The sequence below is a fragment of the Pollicipes pollicipes genome, unplaced genomic scaffold, assembly GCF_011947565.3.
Source record: "Pollicipes pollicipes isolate AB1234 unplaced genomic scaffold, Ppol_2.1 Scaffold_6686;HRSCAF=7923_pilon_pilon_pilon, whole genome shotgun sequence".
NCBI classification, from domain to species: domain Eukaryota; kingdom Metazoa; phylum Arthropoda; class Thecostraca; order Pollicipedomorpha; family Pollicipedidae; genus Pollicipes; species Pollicipes pollicipes.
Genome location: NW_023596921.1, coordinates 20,774,222 through 20,786,736, shown reverse-complemented (window position 1 = coordinate 20,786,736; position 12,515 = coordinate 20,774,222). Strand labels below are relative to the sequence as shown.

Sequence of the window (12,515 nt, the reverse complement as noted above, 5' to 3'; positions counted from 1 at the left end):
GCCGTCCGGACGTCGGGGACTGCAGGTCCCCTACTCAACGGCTTCTGGATGGCCGTCAACGGCCCGCGCTAGGGTCCAGCTTGCGCGTGTATTCATAAAAGGGGGCAGGGTCAAGCGAGGACTTAAAGTGTGGATTGTGTGCGGTCGTATATGCCCGCTGCGTAGCAATTTTAGTGGGCTTTGTGTCATCGCTTTGTGGTAAGAAAGCGAGTGGTAAGAAAAGTGTGTGTGTGTGTGTGTGTGTGTGTGTGTGTGTGTGTGTGTGTGTGTGTGTGTGTGTGTGTGTGTGTGTGTGTGTGTGTGTGTGTGTGTGTGTGTGTGCGTGCGTGCGTGCGTGCGTGCGTGCGTGCGTGCGTGCGTGCGTGCGTGCGTGCGTGCGTGCGTGCGTGCGTGCGTGCGTGCGTGGGCACGTGTGAGTGCGTACGTGTGCGTGCGTGCGTGCGTATTGTAGTGAAATGAAACGTGTTTTGCACCTCCCAGTCTCGCTTCGTTAAAGCGTACGCAATAATATTTTTGAAGCCAGATTACAGCATTACGGAAGGATTGAGTCGAGGGATTGGTGATAACATACATGAGTATTAACATGACAAACATGTTCTGTTAGTTGTTATACTTGTTATTGTTAAGACCATCCTCCTCGCCTGTTGTGCTGATAGGTATACAACGCTTCCGCCAGGTAACTCCCTGACCGTTGTCAGATGTTGTGGAGTCGTGAGCACGACTAGGTGATGTTTAATTTTCAACCAGGTGCTGCGTCAAAACCCGAATTCTCTCCTTGGAATTCTGGGATTCGAACCAGGATTTTCTGATTGCGAGTCCTGTTGCACCAACTGAGGAAACCCGGAGGGACCGGTCAACCGTACCGTCCTTCGAGCCACAGAACTAACCGTCTTTCCGGTTAGCTCAATTGGTGCAGCAATGGACTCCCAATAAGAGGATCCTGATTCGAATCCCATCAATTTCAAGAAGATAATAGGTCAGGCTGTGACGCGTACATGGCTGAAAATAAGGTATTGTTCAGTCATCCAGAAGACTCCCACAATACCTGACGACGGCCGTGCGGATCCGAACGTGGCGTACATACTAGCACGCCAGACGGGAACGGCAGCCCAAACAATGACTTAATCCGCGATGCTTTTACTTTGGCAAGCAAGTGCAATTGTTAAGCATCGTTGGCTGGCTGGCTTTCGTCGCACTTATTCCCATTTGGTCCCATATGACAACTGCTCCCACCACTAGTTCGAAAAGGAAAAGAATTAATCTAAACATAATTGAAAACGCATCCTCACCCCAAGCGCCGACATATAGGATCGTACACTGAAGCCCAGGCTTATGCAGCACTCATTATCACGGTCGTTACACGCTGATGTCGCATCAGCCGATCATTATATCCGCCGTCGCGATCGGATCAATGGCACGTCGCGATGTTAATGCTGCGCGACGAACATGAGCAGCCTGGCCGTGGTGCGCCAATACCGGCTTTCCGGCGAACAGTCGGCCCCGCGGCCGAGCGGCGGCCAGCTGGCGCCGGTACCGAGGCTCGGCGCCGCCGCGAGGCACTCTCGCCTGCTCCAGCCACCACAGACCGACGCACTCCGACACGGGACGAACGGGCACCCGTGGAGCTACGCCTGGTACCGAGGCTCGGTGTCGCCGTGAGGCAGCCTCTCCTGCTCCAGCCACCACAGACTGACGCATTCCGACACGGGAAGAACGGGCACCCGTGGAGCTACGCCTGGTACCGAGGATCAGCGCCGCCATAAGGCACCCTCGCCTGCTCCATCCACCACAGGCTGAGACACACTGACACGGAACGAACGGTCGCCAGCCGGCCTGTTTCCTCGCGGCCAATGGTCGGACGGGTGGCCGGCCAGCCCGGGCGCCCGGCGGTCGCTGTCGAGCGGCTCGCCCGCAGCCGCCGCCGCCCCCACAGCGGGACCGGCAGCGGCAGTCGTGAGCTCGGTGACCGGTCACCGGTCACCAAGCGGGCCTGCTCGCCGGCGACGGCCGCTGGCGCGGTCGATGCCGTCGAGCCAGGGGCGGCCATCGATCCGGCCAGCTCGCCTCCGCCGGCGGCAGGGTCCGTCCCGCCGCGCGCCGGAGCGACCTCCCGTCACCTGGCGCCGTCCTCAGCTGCCGGGTCCCGCGGCGGCCGGCTACCGTCGCGTCCCGTCGGCCGGCCCGGGCCCGCCAGCGCAGTCCCCGCGTCTGAACGGCACGGCGCGGCCGGCGCGAAGGATCGGGCCCCACTCACGGGTCAGCCGGTCACCAGGTGCCGGCAGGCGAGTGGCCGCGTCCCGCCGGACGGCGCCGGCCGGGAGCGGTGCTGACCCGCTCAATGGCATGAGTCATGCGGCACCGGGCGGCGGACAGGCATAGCTAGAACTGTCAGCAGGTTGCAAGCCTCAGCACTTGCATCTGCGGTGAATAATGTGCGAATTTTTAATCACTTCAGGCCATTGGTAGGGAAAGTATCGGAACGCGCTGAACGATGACTGACGCATCACAATGTTGAAAAGATAATTCCATTTATTGTTCCTCCGTTGATCCCTTGACACTAGATGTGGACATCCTCGTTACCGGCAGTAACACATTACTGCGAAAATCAGTCAATAATAACGAGCAATTTATGTCTATCAAATGCACACATATTTACCAATTGAACTGTTTCCGGCTGCTTGCGTTTCTAATTTAGGTCAGTCAAGTGCAACCAAAATTTTCATTTGAGGCTTTCCGGACGTGAACATTTATTCACACTTTCGGAAACATTTCGAAATATTTCAAAGCATTGAAGCGAAGCAAGCGTTCGGAAAAGGGCCCTTACTCATACTGACAGGACCCGGGGATGCGCACAGCCTCGGCAACATTTCCTGGCCGGGGCGGGAAATCCTATTAAATCGTTCCGATTGCATTAATAACGTACGCATGGGTCGATACCACAGTTCGAACTGCCAAAGCTCGACTTCTCAGGCTCAACTCAAATGTCGGGACGCGGCTACACTCCGTAATTACTGACCTACATCCCACACCACCAGGTAAGTCCCCAGCGGACGCTGACGCTCGTGACCCGCTGATTGCACCGTAAGGTCCCCGCAATAACAGCCGATTTAATGCATTTCTCGTCTGAAAGCGGTATCAGCGAGCACCAACATCTGTAACATAATGGCAGCCGCGAGTCTAGCGCCGACAAGCCGATAGTCAATTCGTAGACGGGACTAGACCACAGCAACTAAGGGGACGTCATGGCCTCAGGGCATTCAACCATTCAAAGACAAGAGGACGGCAGGGATGATGATATGTACGTGACCGTAAAGGTAGTATTAGTGACACCCTTTCGAAAATTGCAGTGATAAAGTTTATCTTGAAAAGAGACAATGCCAACCGCAACTGTTCTGGTGCCGCGAACCTCCTACAGCTGGAGGCCTCGCTTTGTGTCATGCTATGCCACGCCACGCGCAGGCGCGCCGGAGTCTCGCCTCGAGACCCAGGCCCCAGGAGCGGCGTCCACCAGCGGATCGCAGTACAGCGCTGCTCGAGACGGTGTCAGGGGCGCGCGTCCTGCGAGCCCGAGACCAAAGGAGCGGCCCAGCGGTGTGCCAAACAGCATCACGGCAGCTCCTCTTGCGGGAAGGAGCCCCAGCACCGAGCCAGCGATGGCGCGCGCGCGCGTGGACGGCCGCGCGCCGGGCCGCCACAAGGACACTGACCTCCTCGTAGTCGTGCTCGGCGGCCTCCGAGCCGGGCACGTTTGCCCATGACTGTTACTGGGACGGCGCCGCGGGCCGCACTGCCGCCGGCGGCCGGCGCCGTCCAGCCGCGCGGCACCGGACTGACGTCAGCAGCCGGCGCATCACGTCGCCGCTCGCCGCACACGGCGCACTCACAGCCGGGCCGGCCAGAGCCCGCCCGGCCAGCCGCCGCCAGCGCGCAGGCGCCCGTCGAATCGATGCTGGCGCTGCGTCGGGCGCGGCGCGCGCCGGCCGCCACCTGAGGCCGGACACGCGCAGGGTGACGGCGGCGGCGCCGGCCTGCAGTCGGCATCGCCCCACCATGACGCCGTCGGCGCTCACCTGACTCAGCTCAGACGGGACGGAGGCGGCGGCGGCGGCGGGGCAGAACTGATACGGCTGACGCTGACCGTCAGCTCTCACCCCTTCCTGCGCCCGACGGAGGCGCCACGCGATCTCCAGTCATCGCCGAAGAGCGTGCCCGCAATTCGTACCGATAGTCGAATTACTGACCATTAAGACTTCGGTATATTATGATAGACCTCATCTGAAGGGTATAAACAACCATTTTACAGCTTAAATACACGGCGCTTCCTCAGCTCCTCGGACTAGGACTAAATCTGCGAACAAGTCTGCGGAGGTTGACGAGACGGTTATGCCAGGATGCCCCACCGTACAGACCTGACGTACCAGCTTAGACGTACGTAAAACAAACCGACATCGATCGCAGAGCTATACGTTCAATGTATATCGCCCACGCTAGATTGGGCTAGCAGAACAAAGGATGAGTCACAACCTTCGGGCCTGCTCCCAAAACCTACTGGAATAAACGTTCGGAAACAGTTCCCATAATGTGATGCAAACACGCACCGACATTACGTACAGAACGATACTTGCTAAATATTGTAATCTATCTCCGACTCTAAAAAGCTTGGCCACAATTATGGACACCACTATCAACACTAGGCTAGGATTGATATCATAATATGGTTATTCATGCATCTTTTATCTTATATGGTTATTCCTCAATTTCACCGTCACGTCGCGCTTGATGAATGAATGACAAAAAGGTTTCTGCTACCCCGAAATCCCGATGCAGGCCGGTTTGAGCTGGTTTAGGAGCCCGTGCGCCACGGCGCCCTTGCGTTTCGTACAACCCAGGATATAGCAACAACCACGGGGAAAGGTGCCAAATGCTGAAACGCATTCCACTGACCCAGCTTCACCTTGTTTTTGAGGTCAACCGAAGTGATGATGTGAAGAGTAATGTTTAACACGACTGTGGGTCAATCGTGAAGAGGTCACTTCCTTTCATTTGTATAATGTACTGACATGGCGATAACACGAGGAAATTAGCCTGTTCATCCAACCGACTGAAATGATCATTAGTGTCACCGATGAAATAATTGTTCGGAATGGCAGCCCCGTTCGACCTGTTGATAAGTACCCAACGTTTCGGCTAGTCAACTATCATGCCGTTGTGAGGTGTTCTTACATCTCGCGGAGGACTGGATGGTGTTTGACTTTCAGTCATGTAGCGCCACGACAAGAGTTTCATTTATCGGCACTGCCTGGATTCGAGCCGGCGTCTTCTGATCACGAGTCAGGCACTCGACCTACCAAGCTGACCTGAGGCGCTGGCCTCCTCGGTCAGCCCAGTGTGTCGGGAGCACTAACCTTCCCGATGATCCCAGTGGTAGAGCACTGGATTCGTAATCGAACACCCCGGTCCAAGGGACGGGAGCCGAAGGAAAGCCAACAGAAACGGTACCACTAACTCAGAGAAAGAGCTTACCAGGAAGCATCAGCAAAATCTGCAGACAGTGCATAGCTAGGAGCCTTCAGAAGCAGCTCAACGCTCCGAAGAGCACTAACCAAAGCCAGACCACCGACACCCAAGGAACAAAAGAATAAGTGCATATACGACATACGCAGTGGTGCCAGGTTCCACAAAGGCACACAACCCTGTGTTGATCGGACAGGGAGAGCACAAAAGCAAACCATCCGGGGTGGACTCTTGGTCCAATGTGGTAGAACACGCATAGCCACCGATCAGCATGGGATGATATAACCATCGTCAACAGAGATCAAACTGAAATTTTACAGCTTGACATGACCCGACATAACAAAGAAGTGTTGTTAACTCCTGTTTTTGGCGGTGTTAGAGTTATTATGTTAGCTATCGACCTTCGATATACCAAGGAATACTGGTTAGACGACCTACGTTGAGGAGCAAACAGTGGTTATATTGGAGAACTCGACGTTTCGAGCTGTGCATATGACCATGAATGATTCTTTGTCAATTAAAAACCGATGCTTCCATTAAACCGGCGTTCAACCAGCACCTTCTGGTCAATTGAAATCGATAATTCAGCACAAAAACTCTGAAATCGTAAACATTGCGGAGGCATCACACATAACATTTGCTAACAACCCCAATGGTACGCTAAACGCAGCCATCAGCCCAGTACGGCCCATGCACAGGCGATATTTAATGACAAGTTCCAACACTGACATGCTGCCCTTTCCGGTTAGTTCAGTTGGTGGAGCACTGGGCTCGTGATCACACGTTCCCGGCTCGATCCCAACAATTCCAAGCAGAGCATGTGATGCGTATATGGCTGAAAGCCAAACACCATCCAGTCCTTCTCATGACTCAATAGCACCTAGTGACGACCAGGAAATTACCTGGCCAAACTACTGAATACATAACAAGACACTAGACGGACGGTGATGACAGTCCGGTTCATCCATCCGTGATACTAATGCCTCGTCTCAAGTTCCTTAATCTTTCCGTACATAAGTAACTGCCAAACATTCACCAGACTGACACATGGCAACTTTTGGCGCGCGCTTTCATAAAGGCGTTATGATCTCTATCTTATCTGTTATGTCTCAGCCGGGGATACTGTGGCGGATTAGGTACCACAGAGATTTAGATATGATTTCTTCGCTTCCACTAACTGCTAATGCGGATTACCATGGTGCTCACCTGACTATAGCAATTTTGTAACGAAGTTGGTTAAAAGCAATGATTTTGTAGAACGTAAATTGAACTGTGTAACATAACTAACATCTTAAGAGTGGTGACCCGCACGCCAAGACAACAGCTGAAACAACAGTTCGCCACAGCAACAGTCCTTTCAGAAATTATTGATCTTTAGAGCAGACGTACGCTGAGATTTAGAGCTTAGTTCTGCGGACAACATGCATGCCTATAGTCACACACAAGGATTTTCGAAAGGCGGCTCCAGATCTTCACAGGTGCGTTATTCCAAGTGGCCCGCCTGAGTCCGCTCATCGATGACCGAGCGTGGAAAGTCGCGTATTACGCCAGGCAGCAAACCTTGCCCTTTAAAATCTGGTGACATTCTCGGGAAGGTGGTACCTTCCCGACCTTTTTGGTCTGGCAGAGGACTGTTTGCTCGGAAAATAAGAAGAAAGGTCACAATGTGCAGCATAACGCCGACTAACGGCTGCCGGTAGCGTAGTAATTAAGAAGCACGTCTAGGAAACGAGAGGTGATGGGCTCCATTCTTCGCAGCGCCCGCCCATTCTGCCAGGAAGAGACAGGCGGCATCATTAAGACTCATCTGATGAGTGTTGTCATTGGAGCTTTACAGCACACTCAGCAGATGAGGCTGTGTGGCGCACCCTTCCCCCGTCCTTCCCCATGGCAAAATGGCAGGTCAGCTGCTCCGTGCGTCGGAAAGCTCCGATGGTAGCAACGTAAGCTATAAAAAACCCGATACGACACCTTGTTTTCATCCAACATGTAACTGCAAAGTAACGCATAAACCGAAAGCCGTACCCAGTGACATAAACATAGGGCAAACCCATGGCATCGTTGCAATCCTAGGGCAAATTTGAAGATTATTTAACAATAAAGTCCCTGTTACTGGCCACCTAATGCCTCTCCACCTTCAGCTATTGAAAGAGAAGTCCAAAGCAAACACAGTTCGCAGGGTACCTATTTCTAGAGTTATACTGTTTGTCTGACACATGACATTTGCCCCTGTTAGCCGCTCCATAGTTAAGCTTTTCGGACTTTCAATTCCCGGGATCAAGCCAAACTCTATATAAACTTGTGTTACGCAATCCCCTACACTTTCCGCCCTTTGAAAAATCTCAGATCCCATCCATTAAGTCAGGAAAACAAGAACGCCATACATTATAAACCGTTTATAATTCGCTAAGGAGCATCAATGTGAGCCGGGTTGGTCTTCCACCTACGTCTGTTTGAGCTTGTTCATTAGTTCACAGCCTGGGTGACACATTCCTACTTATACATGCATATATGAGCGTTGCTATCAGACTTACCGGCGACTCCCGCACGCGCTTAGTGTCGCCAACTCGCGCAGGCTCAGGGGAGCCGCCGAGCTGAGGTTTTGTGACCCCTGCTGAGGTTTTGTGACCCCTGCTGAGGTTTGTGACCCCTGCTGAGGTTTTGTGACTCTGCCAAGGTTTTGTGACCGCTGCCGAGGTTTTGTGACCCCGCTGAGGTTTTGTGACCGCTGATGGGGTTGTGTGACCCCTAATGAGGCTTTGTGACTGCCGAGGTTTTTGTGACCCCTGTTGAAGTTTTGTGACTCGTCTCTCGCCCCCCGTTTCGTCCCTGCAACAACGTCACGTAAATCGGGGGAAGGGCGTCAACATCCGCTTTTTCTAGGGGTTGGGGGGTTGGGTTCTCAACTGCAAACATATGTGAATGCATGCATACATGCCCTGCGGATGAATATTGCTGTTGTATCTGCCTCGGTTTATAAACTTCACTGAAGACTCACTGCTGTTGTTTCACCGTCACTACGCAGAATTAACGAATGCAAGTGTATTTCAAAATAATCAAATCGCCCCCCCCCCCCCTGAACGAGTTACGTACGCGCAATCGGCGGCCATCGGATGCAATTAGACAGCAACGACTTATTGTCCAAACTAATCAGAAATAACACGCGCATGTGCTCAGTTTACATACAGACTTGTTATCACGGCGGTAACCATAACTTTCGGACAGCACCTCGCGCATACACACATTGTCAGCATATAGCGTATGGTTTATGTGCTTACGGGCCATCTGGGACCGCAACCAACCGCCGCAAGTCGGATGGAGCTTTACTGCTTCCGCGTGTTTATTATGGCAAAGAGCCGCGTGTTTTACTTTCCGCCGGTGGGTGTGTCGCTCGTCCTGTTGTAAGAACAGGCCCGGCGTGGCGGTGTTTTTTGGTTCTCTCAGTGGCTCTGGTTTGGAGCGGCGCTGGCGGTTGCGTCAGCGCACCAGCGACGCCCAACAACTGTTTGGAGAGCGCGCGCACCAGGAGTACCTCGTCACCATTGCTCACATAGTAATGTTGACAGCACCCAGTGTTGGCCATGTGTGTGTTCTACATCATGATACGCCTTCAGCCGTATCGAGATACGGTACCAGCCTAACTGGACTGCGGCAATATGGTCGCCAAACGTTAAGTGGTAACAATCGGCAGCTTCCGGCTCACTAACTCCTTCCCTGGTCCCTTGAGGAGATATAAGAATGGTTAGCTTTGCGGCCAATATTCTTCCGCTACGTTGGGGCCGTCACCTCCACCCTGACACGGAGTATCATGAGTTGACTAAGCGGGGTTGACAATAGGCATTTGCTAAATCTTGATTACAGTAACAATTAAGTTCGATACGGTGCAATGCAAAAGGGCAGTGATAAAATGAATGCATGGGGCAGCTTAATTTCCATGAGCCTCGAGTTTCACGGCTTCATTTGTCTACCGGGCTGTCTTGGTTACATTGCAGTACCTTTGCAACGTAGACTGCGATACCAGTCAGAGGGCAACCATGTGCCACTGCATGTCATATGTACTGTACAACTGACTCAGTGGATTTCAATTGTCTGCATCGCCTGCTTTGTATTACCTAATCTGGGAGTCGACTTCTCTCGGGTGCAGCGGCCACGTGACTCAGCAGCTCGCTCAGCCGTTGCAGCCAGTAAGAAGCACTTGCACAGCATACTTCTGTTGGTAGGGCTCGATCGGCAGACGGGAGATATTTGCCTGAGGCTTGCCTGGACGCCTAGCGGACCGATGCTGGGCCACGGGTGGACGCTGTAGTGCGCGCACAAGACCGGCCGAAGCGCGGCAGCCTTCTCACGCTGGCACGTCTCGGACACAAATGAGGAACACGTCGGCTGCATTAATTCGATGGATGCGCATAATATGTTAAATGTTAGCCTCGGAAAGGTCGGGAATAAGGCGTACAGTTAGCTGAGAGATCTCAGAATGCTGCAACCCATCATGGCACACATGAGACACCTTGTTGAAGCAATGGGGAAAATAATGGCATGTGTGGAGATATTCCATATGTAATTTACCAACTGTACTTTAGGATTACGGCCCGACCCGCCAGATGAAGCGGGAAGGCGGCCGGTAATTGGCTGGTAGGTCGGGCATGTACCCGAATCGATGGTTGCATTTCTGCTGTATATTCTATCACCAATAACTTGACACTTCATCTGAAAGTACCAGCGATTTATTATTATACTACATATCGCACGCGCCCTGACTGGGACATTGAGCAATTCTCTCGCACCTTTCGTGATACGTCTTCAACAGCATCTTTTTTTAAATGACCACGACCTTTTGAACGGATAGATTTCTGGATCAGAGCTCGCGCTAAGCAGCGCTTGTCCCGCGGAACCGCGCCCTGTGCCCTCCCAACTGTGGAATTTCAGGTCAGCGGCAGAATGTGACGGCAAAAGCTTAATGTATCGCAACGCTCGGCACGGGCCGTTCTGCCCTCTGAACGTCACCAGACCTTCAGTGCATCGCCTGTCCACTAGCCGCGGGTCATCCCAGTCAAGTACAGGTCATCACGCTTGACATTGAAGTCGCCGCCGCATTAGCTCACCAAAGCACCGTTTCATAAACAAAACTGGCTGAGCTGTGTAAGTGCTAATGCAAGGGCTATTCAGAGTCAATGTCACGCCCGGGGAAGCGTGGAAAACTGAGCGAAGTGCGACCTGAACATGCCCGATGCAAGACATGCAATATGCAACGTATGCGAATGGAATCTGTGACGGATGCCCCACTGGTGTAATTTATTTAAACGCTAATCTACAGCCCAGAGGATTTGACACATAGGTTTGTAGCTTTGCCCGTATAGCTTTTCAGCTGCTATGAAGATTCAAAACTGCATTCCGCACCATTCCACCATTCCGCCACCATTCCAATCATGAATAATCCTATCGCGCCTTAACGGGCGCCACGGGATATTCGAGCCCACAATCAGGTCTGGGAGACCGGGACCGAGCGGTGACTTCTGGCACGAGCAGCGAGATCAGATAAGATGCTCCGAACCACTCAGCGCAGACAAACACTCCACAGCAGATGTTGCGTCACCAGGCTCTTCTGGCCTGCAATGTGGCAACGCTGGGACAAAATGTGGCAGCCGGCCTTGCACAGCCTTTCGGAGCATGTTGGGGTTGCACAGTCGCCTTGTCCCCGTACGCAGCCTCCTGGTCTTTGACCTCTTGATGCACTGAGCTTCTGGTGTACTGAAGCCCCTGGGTGTTCGGTGCTCTAGTATTCTGAGCTCCTGGTACTCTAAACTCATGGTGTTCAGAGCTCCTGGCGTTTCTAGCTCCTGGTGCTGAATTACTGGTGTTCTGAGCTCCTGGTGTTCTGAGCTCCCAATGTTCTAAGCTCCTGATACTCTGAACTCCTGGTGTTCTGGGCTCCCGGTGCCCTGATCTCCCGGTGTTACCCGTCACCGCTGCTCTGGGCGGCGGAGTGACCCAGGCACGGCAACAGTGACGCACACGATCTCGACGGGCAGCCCGCGGCTTCGGCAGCTACCGGCGCCGCCCCGTAGGCTCACGCAGACCACCGCCGCAGGGTGGTCTGCGTGAGATGCAGCGGGTCTCCGCCGAAGTCAGCTGGTAGTTCCCGGTCTGCCGGCATACTTTTCCTACCAGCCCAGTGGGTTCCACATGCTGAATGCACGATTTATGAATTTCTGAAGCGAAACGGCGCCCATCCTGCTTGGCAGATTTCACTGACGTGCTCACATAGAGCCATCTTGCTTTGTTGGTTTTTGCCGATTCATCTGTTATTTTTCATTGCTAGCAAACATAACGCCAAGCCGAAAAGAGTCAAGCTTTCTCTGCACGATGCACCTCAAATTTTACCACTTTCCATCCGCGCCATGCAACTCAGATGTAGCGCACCGCGTCCATAATTGAAAAGTCACGCGATCAGCGCCAGCTGACCAAAAACTCTCCTATTTTCCTTAAAAACTTCAGTCCCTTGGTTGTTAGCAAATATTTCGTGTCGTATGCATAATGCAACGCTGTCCAGCTACCTGCACAGAAATCGGCACACAGCACGTATCTAAGCTATACGCGTGAACTCAACGCAACTATCACACAACATATGTATATAAGCCACTGGTTTAGTTTCAAGTTTGGTCAACAGGAGGGGGGGGGGAGGAGGTGCTCCACCCGCGCACCCCCTACGACTTTGATAAGAAAGTGGGCAAGTTTCTGGAGGAACACGTTTATTGGTGTGTTTCGAAAGTGGGTTCCGTCATGCCAGATGTTTCTTTATCTTCCCTGCTCAGCATACAAACCGCGCGTTTTGCGAAACCACCCACCTGACTTAGCCCATGCGTTTAGGACATAAAGCGCATCCAAACTATAAGTACAGTCGCTATCGAAACGTTTGAACCACGCTGTCACCGATTACGGGCAACTAAATATGCGGTGGAAACTGACACTCTGAAAACACACCCCTGCCTCTACTTCCATAG

At 53.0% G+C, this 12,515-nt stretch overlaps 1 protein-coding gene across 1 annotated transcript in view; it reads right to left on the bottom strand.

Annotated features, from left to right (window-relative positions):
- The window catches only part of LOC119108042 (monocarboxylate transporter 12), a 32,264-nt gene extending 28,524 nt beyond the window's left edge, over positions 1-3,740 (bottom strand). Inside the window, exon 1 of the mRNA XM_037231626.1 lies at positions 3,708-3,740. The gene's annotated coding sequence lies outside the window, so the exon portion shown is untranslated. The remainder of the gene's footprint in view (positions 1-3,707) is intronic.
- Positions 3,741-12,515: the final 8,775 nt, after the last annotated feature.